Source organism: Bombina bombina, chromosome 2, assembly GCF_027579735.1.
Source record: "Bombina bombina isolate aBomBom1 chromosome 2, aBomBom1.pri, whole genome shotgun sequence".
Lineage (NCBI taxonomy): Eukaryota > Metazoa > Chordata > Amphibia > Anura > Bombinatoridae > Bombina > Bombina bombina.
In genome coordinates, this window is record NC_069500.1 from 51,604,288 (window position 1) to 51,620,092 (window position 15,805).

General features: G+C 39.4%; 1 protein-coding gene across 2 annotated transcripts in view; it reads left to right on the plus strand.

Annotated features, from left to right (window-relative positions):
* PIK3C3 (phosphatidylinositol 3-kinase catalytic subunit type 3) overlaps positions 1-15,805 on the plus strand; it is a 655,170-nt gene that overhangs the window by 183,569 nt on the left and 455,796 nt on the right. The gene's annotated exons all lie outside the window — the stretch shown is intronic.

The window sequence follows — 15,805 nt, forward strand, 5'->3', positions numbered from 1 at the left end:
CTCTCCAATCGTAATTTGTTCTATAAAGTGTGAAAGTCGAAATAATTATAGATGCATTTTGTTAAACTAACTGCTTGACGAGGGCCACAAAAAGAGGGGTTGGCAGAAGAAGGAGGTGGATGTTTATCCTCTTGTTTTATTCGGACCTCTGGGCTGTAACATTTTCTCACCGAATTATCTATTTTACCTACTGAAGTGCATTACATTGTTCACAGATAATTCTGTCATTTGAAATATCTGTATTTGCCTGTTAAAGCTGCCACCTATACTGCAAATGTCAGTACTGACTTTAGTAAAACCAATGTAAGCAATGGACAGCATCTTACATCAACCTCCTGAGTACATTGTCTCCTTTATTTCTCCAAATAGTTTTCTAATTCTCAGTCACCTTGGCTGCCAGGCTTGGATGTTGTTATATACATTGAGAGAAACATAATTTATTTACTGGTGCTTTAAAGTATACAGTAAACCCTTTGATATTTTTAATTGTAAATGTTTATTTATGAGTAATGAAACAATTTTGCAATATACGGCCATTATTTATTTTGTCCACTTTTCATGTAATTTAGTTCTGAAATGTGTGCATGTTCTAATTTTTAGAACTGTAAATGCTTCATGCTAACTTATTAGGACTAACTCTGCTACATATCTGTACCTAATTGTCTTAAACTTACAACTGCTGACTATGCATTTTATAGTAACTTTATGACAGTAGCTAACCAAATTGTCTCCACAGTAAAGCACTGATTGGCTCCTCCAATAAGGCAAACCGTGGGTGGAGTTTGGCAAGTGAAAAACAGTTGCAGCAAACACAATGTTAATTTGTTTTAAAAACATTTAGACTTTGCTGATATGTTATTCCATTGCAAGACAACAGAAATATCTTATGTTACAAGGTGTTTACTTTTCCTTCATTTATGTGCAGTTATATATGAATCCTTTAGAAAACTGCAGATGGTTACTGCTAATGAAGAGGCTGGTTAGTTTGGTGTCAACACGCACATTTTTACATTAACAAAAGGTCTAAAACCAATTGCAATGAATCCCTTTTTCTTGGTGACCAAAAGCCACATTGCTAAGGCGAAACTCTAAGACTAAGGAACATATTCTGAGAAACTTCTCATCATTATGTTGATTAATCTCAATCAAAACAACAAGCCCTAAGGTGGATCTGTCTATGGATTCAGTAGTTGAATTACTACCCTACTATTAAAGAGAAATAACACAATGCTCAAATGATGAATATGCAGAACTGAATATGGACTCTAGGCCAATCAGGGGCAGTATAATTGCATAGGTGCTTATCACCAGCCATATTCACCTCTGGCATGGAAAGGCATTGGCACTCTGAAGCAACACATTAGAGAAATATATTATTTATGTTTTATGTCCGTTTTATGCCAAATCTATTTTGAAATGTTTAAAGATTTGCAGAACTCTAATACATTTATATTCAGATTTAATTTGGGCAATTCTATTTGTGGAAATCATACTCCAACATTTACATTAATTTTAAAGAGACCTAAAATGGTACCTCTTTGATCATGTCTTGCTCACAAACATTTTAATATATTTTTTTTTTTTTACTACTTATATACTGTGTGTTACTCTGTATACTTCCATAATTGATTTGAAATAAAGCAATCAAGATGTGATTGAACCCCAAACTTCCAGCTTTTATTTAAGGGATTTAATAAAAATATCTTATTAGCTGTTAACAATTACAGCAGTTTTTTTTGTTTGTTTGTTAAACATAGTCCGATTTCAGAGGCTTATTTTAAAGGGACACCGAACCCAATTTTTTTCTTTCATTATTCAGATAGAGCATGCAATTTTAAGCAACTTTCTAATTTACTCCTATTATCAATTTTTCTTCATTCTCTTGCTAACTTTATTTGAAAAGCAAGAATGTAAGTTTAGAAACCGGCCCATTTTTAGTTCACAACCTGGGTTGTCATTGCTGATTGGACAGCACCAATAAATAAGTGCTGTCCACGGATCTGAACCAAAAAAGTCTGGCTCCTTAGCTTAGATGCCTTCTTTTTCAAAAAATTGATAATAGGAGTACATTAGAAAGTTGCTTAAAATTGTATGCTCTATTTGAATCATGAAAGAAAAAAATCGGGTTTAGTATCCCTTTAAAAGTAAGTGGACAAACTAACAGAATCCAAAATAAAATCATTCACTTAATAATTGTTTGGAAATCCTGTGCAGTGAATGATTGCCTGACGTATGGAAAGCATCAGCATCAACAATGTTTTGGTTTCTTCCAGAGTAATGCTTGTGTGTGGGTCTTTCTGACTTCATACAATTTGGAAAATCTCACTTAGCGCCTACTGCTAAAAAGACCCTTAGCTCTGATAAATGACCCCTAGTGGCCAAAATCGTTTAGGAAAATCGGAAAATCAAAAGTATATCAAAGCGCCAGCTAGCCGGCTTGGGTTCAAAAATGTGAAACCTATTCCTTCACAGTTCAAGTTAAAATAAAGTATTTATTAAAACAATTAAAACAATATTAAAATGTGGCCGAATACAGTTGTTTTGTAGATTTTCTTGCATACATTCACATGTAACAATTGACAATTAACAATAAAACAAATAAAACAATGAAAGGTACCTTCAAGGATAACAATAAAATTCAGACAAATTATCCTATATCAGTATTACCTGATATGTAAATAAATAACAAAAAATGCTTTCATAAGGTGACTAAGGGATGTCCGGATGGGATAGATAAACGCACTCCCCTATGGTGGTGCTTGCTACTGTAGCTCCTTATAGCAGTGTTACTTACTACAATATGCTAACCAGTTTGGGTTTACACAATATTGCTTTCGGTATTACAATAAAATTATTTCAAAGATATATCAAAAATATCAAAAATATATTTGAACAGTTCAAAAACAAGCCGGTTATTCCTAATTCAATTTCGTTTTAATATGCAGATTACCCCAGAACAGTGCTGTCACTCTGGAGGTCTTTTTAAGTCCGTCCAGAGTGGGTTAGGGCCTCAATCTGTGTCAACTCCTATTGTTTCTGCTTGTGGTTATGGAAGGAACTGGTCTGCTGTGCCTCACAAGGATCAGAGACCGTTCTCCGCTAGCGGATGCAATTGGTGATAAGTGTCGGTAAATTATGTGCTGTATGTGGGTGATCAAAGTCAAGTGATTCAAATATTAGGTGGTTCAGGTGGTGATAATAAACAAATTGCAAACATATAAATTATTCAAAATTCAGTGGTACTAATATACATAGTGAAACATAACTTCTATAAAAATCCTGCAATAAATAAACTTCAAAAAACGATGTGTGTGAAAAAACGATGTGTGTAAAAAACAATATTCCAAAAATAAATTCCAAAGGATTCCTCAGAAAACACTAGTGACCAGCAGGATACCAGCCGACAATTTCCAAACCAAAAAATTGTGTAAATAAATTAAAAAGTCCAAAGTAAAAAGTAAATACGTTATAGTTGGTTTTAAAGTGTTCCAAATTGGCGTTAATCCCTCTTTCTGTAGTTTACAGTCAGTAGATTTAGCAGACTATATGAGATGTTTGTCGCCTGTAGCGGGGGTTGGGCTTCAGCGTCACTAGACAATTTTTCAGCTCCAGCGTTACCCGAATACTATTCCTTCTGCCGAAAGAAATAATAATAGTGCAGATAGTTTTCAAAAGTAGTTGGATAAATTAAAATGCTACTCACCAGTCGACGCGTTTCGGTCAAACATAGACCTTTTTCAAGAGTCTCTTCACTCTATTCTTCAGCCTTCCATAGCTCAGTGCATGGAAGTAGTAGGATTGATGGTTGCAGCAATGGACATAGTTCATTTTGCTCGAATTCATCTAAGACCATTACAACTGTGCATGCTCAATCAGTGGAATGGGGACTATGCAGACTTGTCTCCCCAGATTCAAGTAGACCAGGTAACCAGGGATTCTCTCCGCTGGTGGTTGTCTCACGATCACCTGTCTCAGGGAATGAGTTTCCGCAGACCAGAATGGGTCATTGTCACAACCGACGCCAGTCTCTTAGGCTGGGGTGCGGTCTGGGACTCTCTGAAAGCTCAAGGTCTATGGTCTCGAGAAGAGTCTCTTCTTCCGATAAACATTTTAGAACTGAGAGCGATATTCAATGTGCTCCTGGCGTGGCCTCACCTAGCAAAGGCCAAATTCATAAGGTTCCAGTCGGACAACATGACGACTGTAGCGTTCATCAAATGGGCGGAGGATCACTCCTGCCACCTATCTGCAATTCACATCCCAGGAGTGGACAACTGGGAGGCGGATTATTTGAGTCGTCAGACTTTTCATCCGGGGGAGTGGGAACTCCACCCAGAGGTTTTTGCCCAGTTAATTCAACTATGGGGCATTCCAGATATGGATCTGATGGCGTCTCGCCAGAACGCAAAGGTTCCTCGATACGGGTCCAGATCCAGGGATCCCAAGGCGACACTGGTGGATGCATTATTGGCGCCTTGGTCGTTCAACCTAGCTTATGTATTTCCACCGTTCCCTCTCCTTCCCAGGCTTGTAGCCAGGATCAAACAGGAGCAGGCCTCGGTGATTCTAATAGCCCCTGCGTGGCCACGCAGGACTTGGTATGCAGACCTGGTGAATATGTCATCGGCTCCACCATGGAAGCTACCTTTGAGGCAGGATCTTCTAGTACAAGGTCCGTTCGAACATCCAAATCTAGTCTCTCTCCAACTGACTGCTTGGAAATTGAACGCTTGATTCTATCTAAGCGTGGGTTTTCAGATACAGTCATAGATACTCTGGTTCAAGCCAGAAAACCTGTAACTAGGAAGATTTACCATAAGATATGGCAAAAATATATCCGTTGGTGTGAATCCAAGGGATTCCCTTGGAGTAAAATTAAAATTCCTAGGATTCTTTCCTTTCTCCAAGAAGGTCTGGATAAAGGTTTGTCAGCTAGTTCCTTAAAAGGACAGATATCTGCTCTGTCTGTTTTGTTACACAAACATCTGGCAGCAGTGCCAGATGTACAGGCGTTTGTACAGGCGTTAGTTAGAATCAAGCCTGTTTACAGACCCATGACTCCTCCTTGGAGTCTAAATTTAGTTCTTTCAGTTCTTCAGGGGGTTCCGTTTGAACCCATGCATTCCATAGATATTAAGTTACTATCTTGGAAAGTTCTGTTTTTGGTTGCTATTTCTTCTGCTAGAAGAGTTTCTGAATTATAGGCTTTGCAGTGTACTTCTCCCTATCTGGTATTCCATACAGATAAGGTAGTTTTACGTACCAAGCCTGGTTTTCTTCCAAAGGTCGTTTCCAACAGGAATCTTAACCAGGAAATTGTTGTTCCTTCTCTGTGTCCGAATCCAGTTTCAAAGAAGGAACGTTTGTTACCCAATCTAGATGTGGTCCGTGCTTTAAAGTTCTATTTAGAAGCAACAAAGGATTTCAGACAGACATCATCCTTGTTTGTTGTGTATTCTGGTAAGAGGAGAGGGCAGAAAGCTACTGCTACCTCTCTTTCTTTTTGGCTGAAAAGCATCATCCGATTGGCTTATGAGACTGCTGGACGGCAGCCTCCTGAACGAATTACAGCTCATTCTACTAGAGCTGTGGCTTCCACATGGGCCTTCAAGAACGAGGCTTCTGTTGATCAGATCTGTAAGGCAGCGACTTGGTCTTCTCTGCATACTTTTGCCAAATTTTACAAATTCGATACTTATGCTTCTTCGGAGGCTATTTTTGGGAGAACGGTTTTGCAAGCCGTGGTGCCTTCCGTTTAGGTAACCTGGTTTGCTCCCTCCCTTCATCCGTGTCCTAAAGCTTTGGTATTGGTTCCCACAAGTAAGGATGAAGCCGTGGACCGGACACACCAATGTTGGAGAAAACAGAATTTATGTTTACCTGATAAATTTCAGGCCCGCCCTGGTTTTTAATCAGGTTTGAAAAATGTCTTTCTTTATACACTACAGTCACCACGGCACCCTATAGTTTCTCCTTTTTCTCCTAACCGTCGGTCGAATTACTGGGGGGCGGAGCCAGAGGGGGAGCTATATGGACAGCTCTTGCTGGGTGCTCTATTTGCCATTTCCTGTAGGGGAAGAGAATATCCCACAAGTAAGGATGAAGCCGTGGACCGGACACACCGTTGGAGAAAGAAATTTATCAGGTAAACATAAATTCTGTTTTCTCTCAGGAAGGCTTGGGTTAATACTTTTAGCTAATATTCTGTGAGCTAGTGTTTACCTTTCCCTCCTCCCTTAGCTTCTCTGTAGTCATTTGCTCTGGTGGATTATCAATTTTGCATCAACAGTCATGATGGGAAAAGCATTCTTTGCAATAGCAGTGAGCATACTAGTTAGTTTAGGCAGACATTTTATACTCTGCAGCTGGGTTAACAAGTCACTGGAAACACATTAAAGGGACACTGAACCCATTTATTTTCTTTTGTGATTCCGATATAGCAGGCAATTTTAATCAACTTTCTAATTTACTTCTATGATCAAATTTTCTTCATTCTCTTGGTATCTTTATTTGAAATGCAAGAATGTAAGTTTAGATGTTGGCCCATGTGCTGTCCAGGGTCTGAACCAAAAAATAGCTTAGGTGCCTTCTTTTTCAAATAAAGATAGCAAGCGAACGAAGAAAAATTGATAATAGGAGTAAATTAGAAAGTTGCTTAAAATTGCATGCTCTATCTGAATCACAAAATAAAAAAAAATATGGGTTCAGTGTCCCTTTAAGGGAAAACTATTTTACCATACACTGTCCCTTTAATGCTGACTTTAGCTCCAGATAACTCCCGCTAGAGTGTCTCTGCTCCTAAGTTTACCTAGTTATACTTTTCAACAAATGATACCAAGAGTACAAAGTCAATTTGATAATATAAGTTCATTTAAAAATCTCTTAAAATGACATACTATTTCTAAATCCTAAAGATCTAATTTTGACTTTTATGTCCCTATGGCTCAGAGCCGTCATTAGCACTCAACTACCTTTTTTGCAATCTGGGGGCCCCCACCCGCTCCTACCCAGGCGATCGGGTCTGCATAGTGACAGATAACAAAACAAAGGGAAGTGATCCCAGATTTGCTGGAAAAGGCAAACATTCTGTTGTCTCCCAGCTGACCTTGTTGTCTATATTATAGAAGGAGGTTACTGGCTGGGAGTGTGCTTAGAGCATATTACAACATTTAAATCAAAGAAAAAACCCTATTGAGAGAATAGGGAAAAGTATGCTCTTTCTACACATAAAGTACAGGTAGCCCTCAGTTTACGTCGGGGTTAGGTTCCAGAAGGAATGGTTGTAAATCAAAACCGTTGTAAATTGAAACCCAGTTTATAATGTAAGTCAATGGGAAGTGAGGGAGTTAGATTCCAGGCCCCTCTCAAAATTGTCATAGGTAACACCTAATACGTTTATTTTTAAAGCTTTGAAATGAAGATTTTAAATGCTAAACAGCATTATAAACCTAATAAAATAATCACACAACACAGACTTCACTTGCATTTTTCTGCAAACAGTTCTTTCTATGCATTCCCATCTGGACTGATTTATAGACGGGAAGATCTTGTTCCTTTGAAATCTGCTCAATAGCTCAGGTCTAGTTCAACTGATTAATTTCAGCTTGCTTGGCTTGCATATCTTTGCTGTAACACAAGCGAACAGCTCCACCTACTGGCTTTTTTAATCAATGCACTGCTTCTCAATGCTTTTCAATAGCAGTCACATGACTGAAAAAAAGGTTGTTATTCTGAAACGGTGCAAATTGAACCATTGTAAACCGAGGGCCACCTGTATATATTTTTCCACTTAAAATTTAACTTGTTATAGTTAAAAAAGGCAGCAGAAATAGAAGTTGTATGTAGCGTGCCAGAAAAATAGTTAAAAACACAACTCTGTAACTGTGCTGATTTTAGGTTGTCGCTTCCCCATCCTTCCCACAATATGTCCCAAATGTTACAACAACAAATAAAAATATCAATTAGTAGATAGCCTGAAATTAACAGAGTGCAGTTAAAATAAACACAAAGCCCCTGACGCGGTCGCGTTTCACTTATACGCTTCCTCAGACACCCTTCTGAGCTTAGCACTCAAATGGTTAAATAGTATTTACTTTTTGCGTGATTAAATATCACAATCCACTGAGAGCAGTATTCATTTTCTTTTTATTATTTAAAACCGCAAATCTGAACTTAAATTCTCCTGCTTTTGCAATATATAAATTCTTGTATTTAATTAATATTGATTCGCCTTTTTTGCTGCGCTTTTGATGCGCCATCTTGATAAATTTTCCATTTAGTGTTAAACAACAAGCGTAAAGGGATTACAGTGTAGTACAGGCACTTTATAAGGCTATAACAATTAACTTTAGTTGACCTTTACAACTTGCAATTTCAAAACTTCTGGGATCATTTATCAAGGTGAAGAATTATACAAACGCTAATGAGCCTGCCATGCTCTTTGGAATTATTTTAAGAATAAATAGCAGTGCACGTTTCTGAAATATAGTGCCCGTCTATAACCGGAGAACATTGTGTGATGTAGCTTTTTTTAGCCGCTTGGTTCAATCCATCACAATTGCTGTGCGATAACATTGTATGGCAGTTCAGTTGAGTTTTTTTTTTTTTTCATATATATTAGAAGTGCTGGTGTTTAGTTTTGCAAAACCACACGGATAATGTCATTAGTAGAAGCGGTCAAACACACAAGGATGTTCAAAGAAGCTAAAGATAAAACAAAAGTAAAATATAACAGTTACATGATTTATTTTTATTTATTTTCTTTTACTTAAAGTGAATGTAAACTTCATGAATTAGTGCCCTGTTTTTAAAAATACTATTAAAAACAGGGGCACTTTTATATATGAAAGTTTACATTGCAGCGTATGTTTACAAATACTTACCTTTCTCTTCAGCGACGCAGGATCGACAATCCCCCGGACACTTCTCATGCTGTACTTACACAGCAATGACGAATATGGCTTCCTCCAATCACAGTGTGGCCTCACGAGATGGACGCTCTGAGGGGGGAAGCCATGATTGGAGGAAACCAGTTTCGTCATTGGGGACGTAAGTACAGAGGAACTGCAGGCAGGGGATCGGAGATCTGGCTTCACTGAAGAGAAAGGTAAGTCTTTGTAAAAATACGCTGAAATGTAAACGTTCATGAATGAAAGTGCCCCTGTTTTTAATAGTATTTTTAAAAACAAGGCACTCATTCATGGAAGTTTACATTCACTTTAAAGTGATATGAAACCCAAATTTTTTTCATGATTCAGATAGAGTATGCAATTTTAAGCAACTTCCTAGTTTAATCCTATTTTACTCCTAATTCAGCACCTGCGTAGCGCTTGCTGATTGGTGGCTAAATGTAGCCACCAATCAGCAAGTGCTAACCAGCGTTCTGAACCAAAAATGGTCCGGCTCCTAAGCTTTCATTTGTGATTTTTTTTAAATAAGTATAGCAAGAGAACAACGATAAATTGACAATAGGAGTAAATTAGAAAGTTGCTTAAAATCGCATGTTCTATCTGAATCATGAAAGAAAAAATTTAAGTTTCATGTCCCTTTAAAGAGACTTAAAGGCACAAAAGAAAAACTACTAATGTGTTGGAGCAAATATCCTTCAGAGGGGTTAACCACAGAGTTAGTCATCTCCAGGACAGGGATGCACTACTGGGAACTAGCTGAACTCATCTGATGAATTCATGAAAAAGAGGCCCATATAGGTAGCCACCAATAACCAGCTAGCCACCAATAACCAGAAGTAACTTAATGTCTTAAAATGGCAAGCTCTATTTAGCCATGACGGTTTAATTTTGTCTTTTATTTCCCTTTAGCCAACATTTCTTTCATGTAATTGGCAAGAGTCCATGAGCTAGTGACGTATGGGATATACAATCCTACCAAGAGGGGCAAAGTTTCCCAAACCTCAAAATACCTATAAATACACCCCTCACCACACCCACAATTCAGTTTTACAAACTTTGGAGGTGGTGAAGTAAGGTGGTGCTAAGATTTCTACGTTGACATGCGCTTCTCAGCATTTTTGAAGCCCGATTCCTCTCACAGTACAGCGAATGTCAGAGGGACGTGAAGGGAGTATCACTTATTGAATGCAATGGTTTTCCTCACGGGAGATCTATTTCATAGGTTCTCTGTTATTAGTCGTAGAGATTCATCTCCTACCTCCCTTTTCAGATCGATAATATACTCTCATATACCATTACCTCTACTGATAGCCAAACCAGTACTGAAATGGTTATCTGCTATATGTGGATGGGTGTCTTTCGGTAAGTATGTTTTTCATTACTTAAGACACTCTCAGCTATGGTTTGGCACTTTATGTATTTATGTAAAGTTCTAAATATATGTATTGTACTTATATTTGCCATGAGTCAGGTTTAAGTAATATTTCCTTTTGCAGACTGTCCGTTTCATATCTGGGAAATGCATTTAAAAAAAAATAAAAAATTCTTACCTGGGGTATAGTCTTTTTTTCAATTGACTGTTCTTTTATTTTGCGGGCAAAATTAGGCTTGCAAAGGGTTCAAACACACTGTTAAAGTCTGTTCTAGACTAGGAATGTGCTAATGATTTGTAATTGATTTACTATAGAGCAGTCCAACTCTTGTCCCAGGTGGTAGACTGACCAGTCCATTGTTTACAGGGCCTCTTTCTGATGGCCAAACTGGACAGTAATCTTGACAGATGGCAGCTTTCTATGTTGGTGATCTGTCTGGGGATCTCAGAGTGTGCAAAGAATTTTGTATTCTCAATACATTCTGAAATGCAATGCTATATTCTAGGCTCTAAGCCAGGAACCTATTGTTTGGTCAATGTCATTACAATGGCTTATGTCAATCATCAAAGAGTAACTTTCAGTCTCATATCATCAGATGAGCAGAGATCAATTAGGGCATGAGCTCAGCCATTCATGTTCCTGGAGTCACCAGCATATTCATCCAGGGGAATAGTCCTTACATCAGGAGGTTTCATTGTGATGTGCTAGGGAATGCTTAAACCACAAGCTTCCCCTCTATTGTCCCATGTCCTGAGCTCCCCAAGGCCTTCATTAAAGCTGATATATATCTCCCCTCCTTTTGTGCTACTACCAAAGTGATCGTCAGAAGTAAGCAGGAACATGCATCAATGATTGCTATGGTTTGGACTTGCAGAACTTGGTATGCAAACCTAGTTCCGATTTCCTCTTTTTCTCCAGAGATCTTTTGTCTTAGTCATTTTTTTTATAAGGAAATTTCCGATCGAAGTAAAGAAGCCGGTTGCCAGAAATATCTATTATAAGGTCTGATGGATATATTTTGTGTTGTGAGCAGATAGAAATCTTCATTGGAAGTACTTTTGTATTTCTAGAATTCTGGTGTTTCTCCAGGAAGCTTTGGACAAAAGTTGATCTGCTAGTTCTCTAACGGCAAAACAATAGGATTAGCCTCTGAGTGGATTAGGCAGGTAAAATGTTGCTGTCTCGTGAAAAGTATCAAACGGATACGTGGTGGTGTTCTTCCCTGTTATTGATTCACATTAATAGCAACATAGGTGAAGGGAGAGCTGTTGGTATATGGTCAAGCGGTGAAAAGACTTAGATACACAGAAGGCGCATCGACATGATAGAATGTAAAGTAACAAATAATATGTAGTGTAATGTGTTCCAAAGGCAGTGCTAGTATAACCCCTTCAAAGTCAAAGGCGCAAAGGATAGTGTTATCTTATAACCTCATAGCAGGCCTGCTTGTATCATTCACCACTATACAGATCTCAGTGGAAGACGCCAGGCAGACAGGTGAGGGGCCACTCCCAGTGCTCCCTGAGGAAAAAGCAATATAACAAAATAAGTAATGGATTACCTGTATGGCAAAGGCTGAAACTTTTAACAGATATACGAATAAAAGTTTGTTTTTTCCCTTCACACAGCTTGCAGTTTCAGTCTTTGCTGTACAGGTAATCCATTGCCTTGTCTATTTTGTTGTGTAGGAAGATTGCTAAAACTCCAAATGTGCTGACTTTTTTTTCCAGTCTCTGATCCACATCAAATTTATTTCTCCTGTTAAGTGTAGTCAGTCCACAGGTCATCCATTACTTATGGGATTATATCTCCTCCCTAACAGGAAGTGCAAGAGGATCACCCAAGCAGAGCTGCTATATAGCTCCTCCCCTCTACGTCATACCCAGTCATTCTCTTGCACCTAACTAATAGATAGGACGTGTGAGAGGACTGTGGTTGTTAAACTTAGTTTTTATTTCTTCAATCAAAAGTTTGTTATTTTAAACAGCACCGGAGTGTGTTGTTTTTTCTCAGGCAGCATTAGAAGAAGAATCTACCTGAGTTTGTGTATGATCTTAGCGGTCGTAACTAAGATCCATTTGCTGTTCTCGGCCATTCTGAGGAGTGAGGTAACTTCAGAACAGGGGACAGCGGGCAGGGTTCACCTGCAAGGAGGTATGTTGCAGTATATTATTTTCTAAGGAATGGAATTGACTGAGAAAATACTGCTAATACCGATGTAATGTAAGTGCAGCCTTAAATGCAGTAGTAGCGACTGGTATCAGGCTGATATGTATGTATGTTTACACTGAGGTATTTCTGGGGAATGGAACTTCACTAAGAAAATACTGTATACATTTAACTTATATTTGAGCCTCCACTGCAGTGAAAGCGACTAGCAGCAGGCTTATTAATAACATTTCATAATTTTATTTTTAAACGTTTACTGGCATGTTAATCGTTTTTCTCTGAGGTACTTGGTGATAAAACTTTTTGGGCATTATTTTTCCACATGGCTGTCGTTTATTTATGAATAAAATCAGTTTACTGAGCTTCCCCACTGTTATGATATGAGTGGGAGGGGCCTATTTTGGCGCTTTATTGCGCAGTAAAAATTCAGTCACAGTCTTCCTATTCTTCCTCCATGATCCAGGACGTCTCTACAGAGCCCAGGGGTCTCCAAAACTAGTTTTGAGGGAGGTAATCACTCACAGCAGACCTGTGAGACTGTGTTTTTGACTGTGATAAAAACGTTTATATTAAATTGTTATCCGTTTTTGGGTACTAAGGGGTTAATCATCCATTTGCTAGTGGGTGCAATCCTTTGCTAACTTAATGCATTTACTGTGAAAATTTGGTTGCTATAACTAATTTGGTTCATTGTTATTTCAACTGTGACAGTTTTTTTGTGCTTCTTAAAGGCACAGTAACGTTTTTTATATTGCTTGTAAATTTATTTGAAAAGTATTTTCCAAGCTTGCTAGTTTCATTGCTAGTTTGTTTAAACATGTCTGACACAGAGGAATCTCTTTGTGCAATATGTTTAAAGGCCAATGTGGAGCCCAATAGAAATTTGTGTACTAATTGTATTGATGCTACTTTAAATAAAAGCCAATCTGTACATGTAAAGAAAATTTCACCAGACAACGAGGGGGAAGTTATGCCGACTAACTCTCCTCACGTGTCAGTACCTTCGTCTCCCGCTCAGGAGGTGCGTGATATTGTGGCGCCAAGTACATCAGGGCGGCCCATACAAATCACTTTGCAAGACATGGCTAATGTTATTACTGAAGTATTATCTAAATTGCCAGAATTTAGGGGTAAACGCGACCACTCTGGGGTGAGAACAGAGTGCGCTGATAATAATAGAGCCATGTCTGATACTGCGTCACAATTTGCAGAACATGAGGACGGAGAGCTTCATTCTGTGGGTGACAGATCTGATCCAAGTAAACTGGACTCAGACATTTCAAATTTTAAATTTAAGCTTGAGAACCTCTGTGTATTACTAGGGGAGGTATTAGCGGCTCTGAATGATTGTAACACGGTTGCAATTCCAGAGAAAATATGTAGGCTGGATAAATATTTTGCGGTACCGACGTGTACTGACGTTTTTCCTATACCTAAAAGGCTTACAGAAATTGTTAACAAGGAGTGGGATAGACCCGGTGTGCCTTTTTCACCCCCTCCTATATTTAGAAAAATGTTTCCAATAGACGCCACCACACGGGACTTATGGCAGACGGTCCCTAAGGTGGAGGGAGCAGTTTCTACTCTGGCTAAGCGCACCACTATCCCGGTGGAGGATAGCTGTGCTTTTTCAGATCCAATGGATAAAAAGTTAGAGGGTTACCTTAAGAAAATGTTTGTCCAACAAGGTTTTATATTACAACCCCTTGCATGCATTGCGCCTGTCACGGCTGCGGCGGCATTCTGGTTTGAGTCTCTGGAAGAGACCATTAGCTCAACTCCATTGGATGAGATTATAGACAAGCTTAGAGTCCTTAAGCTAGCTAATTCATTTATTTCTGATGCCGTAGTACACTTAACTAAACTTACGGCTAAGAACTCCGGATTCGCCATTCAAGCGCGCAGAGCGCTGTGGCTTAAATCCTGGTCAGCCGATGTGACTTCTAAATCTAAATTACTTAACATACCTTTCAAAGGGCAGACATTATTCGGGCCCGGTTTGAAAGAAATTATCGCTGACATTACTGGAGGTAAGGACCATGCCCTGCCTCAAGACAGAGCCAAACCAAGGGCTAGACAGTCTAATTTTCGTGCCTTTCGTAACTTCAAGGCAGGAGCAGCATCAACTTCCTCCGCTCCAAAACAGGAAGGAACTGTTGCTCGCTACAGAAAGGGCTGGAAACCTAACCAGTCCTGGAACAAGGGCAAGCAGGCCAGAAAACCTGCTGCTGCCCCTAAGACAGCATGAAGTGAGGGCCCCCGATCCGGAAACGGATCTAGTGGGGGGCAGACTTTCTCTCTTCGCCCAGGCTTGGGCAAGAGATGTCCAGGATCCCTGGGCGTTAGAGATCATATCTCAGGGATATCTTCTGGACTTCAAAGCTTCTCCTCCAAAAGGGAGATTTCATCTTTCAAGGTTGTCAGCAAACCAGATAAAGAAAGAGGCGTTTCTACGCTGTGTACAAGACCTTTTACTAATGGGAGTGATCCACCCAGTTCCGCGGTTGGAACACGGACAAGGGTTTTACTCAAATCTGTTTGTGGTTCCCAAAAAAGAGGGAACCTTCAGACCAATCTTGGACTTAAAAATCCTAAACAAATTCCTAAAAGTTCCATCTTTCAAAATGGAAACTATTCGGACAATCTTACCTATGATCCAAAAGGGTCAGTACATGACCACAGTGGATTTAAAGGATGCCTACCTTCACATACCGATTCACAAGGATCATTATCGGTACCTAAGGTTTGCCTTCCTAAACAGGCATTCCCAGTTTGTAGCTCTTCCCTTCGGGTTAGCTACGGCTCCAAGAATCTTTACAAAGGTTCTGGGCTCTCTTCTGGCGGTACTAAGACCGCGAGGAATTTCGGTAGCTCCGTACCTAGACGACATTCTGATACAAGCGTCAAGTTTCCAGACTGCCAAGTCTCATACAGAGTTAGTTCTGGCATTTCTAAGGTCGCATGGGTGGAAGGTGAACGTAGAAAAGAGTTCTCTATTGCCACTCACAAGAGTTCCCTTCTTGGGGACTCTTATAGATTCTGTAGAAATGAAAGTTTACCTGACAGAGGACAGGTTAACAAAACTTCTAAATGCTTGCCGTGTCCTTCATTCCATTCAACACCCGTCAGTGGCTCAATGCATGGAGGTAATTGGCTTAATGGTAGCGGCAATGGACATAGTACCTTTTGCACGCCTGCATCTCAGACCACTACAATTGTGCATGCTAAGTCAGTGGAATGGGGATTACTCAGATTTGTCCCCTATGCTGAATCTAGATCAAGAGACCAGAGATTCTCTTCTATGGTGGCTTTCTCGGCCACATCTGTCCAGGGGGATGCCCTTCAGCAGGCCAG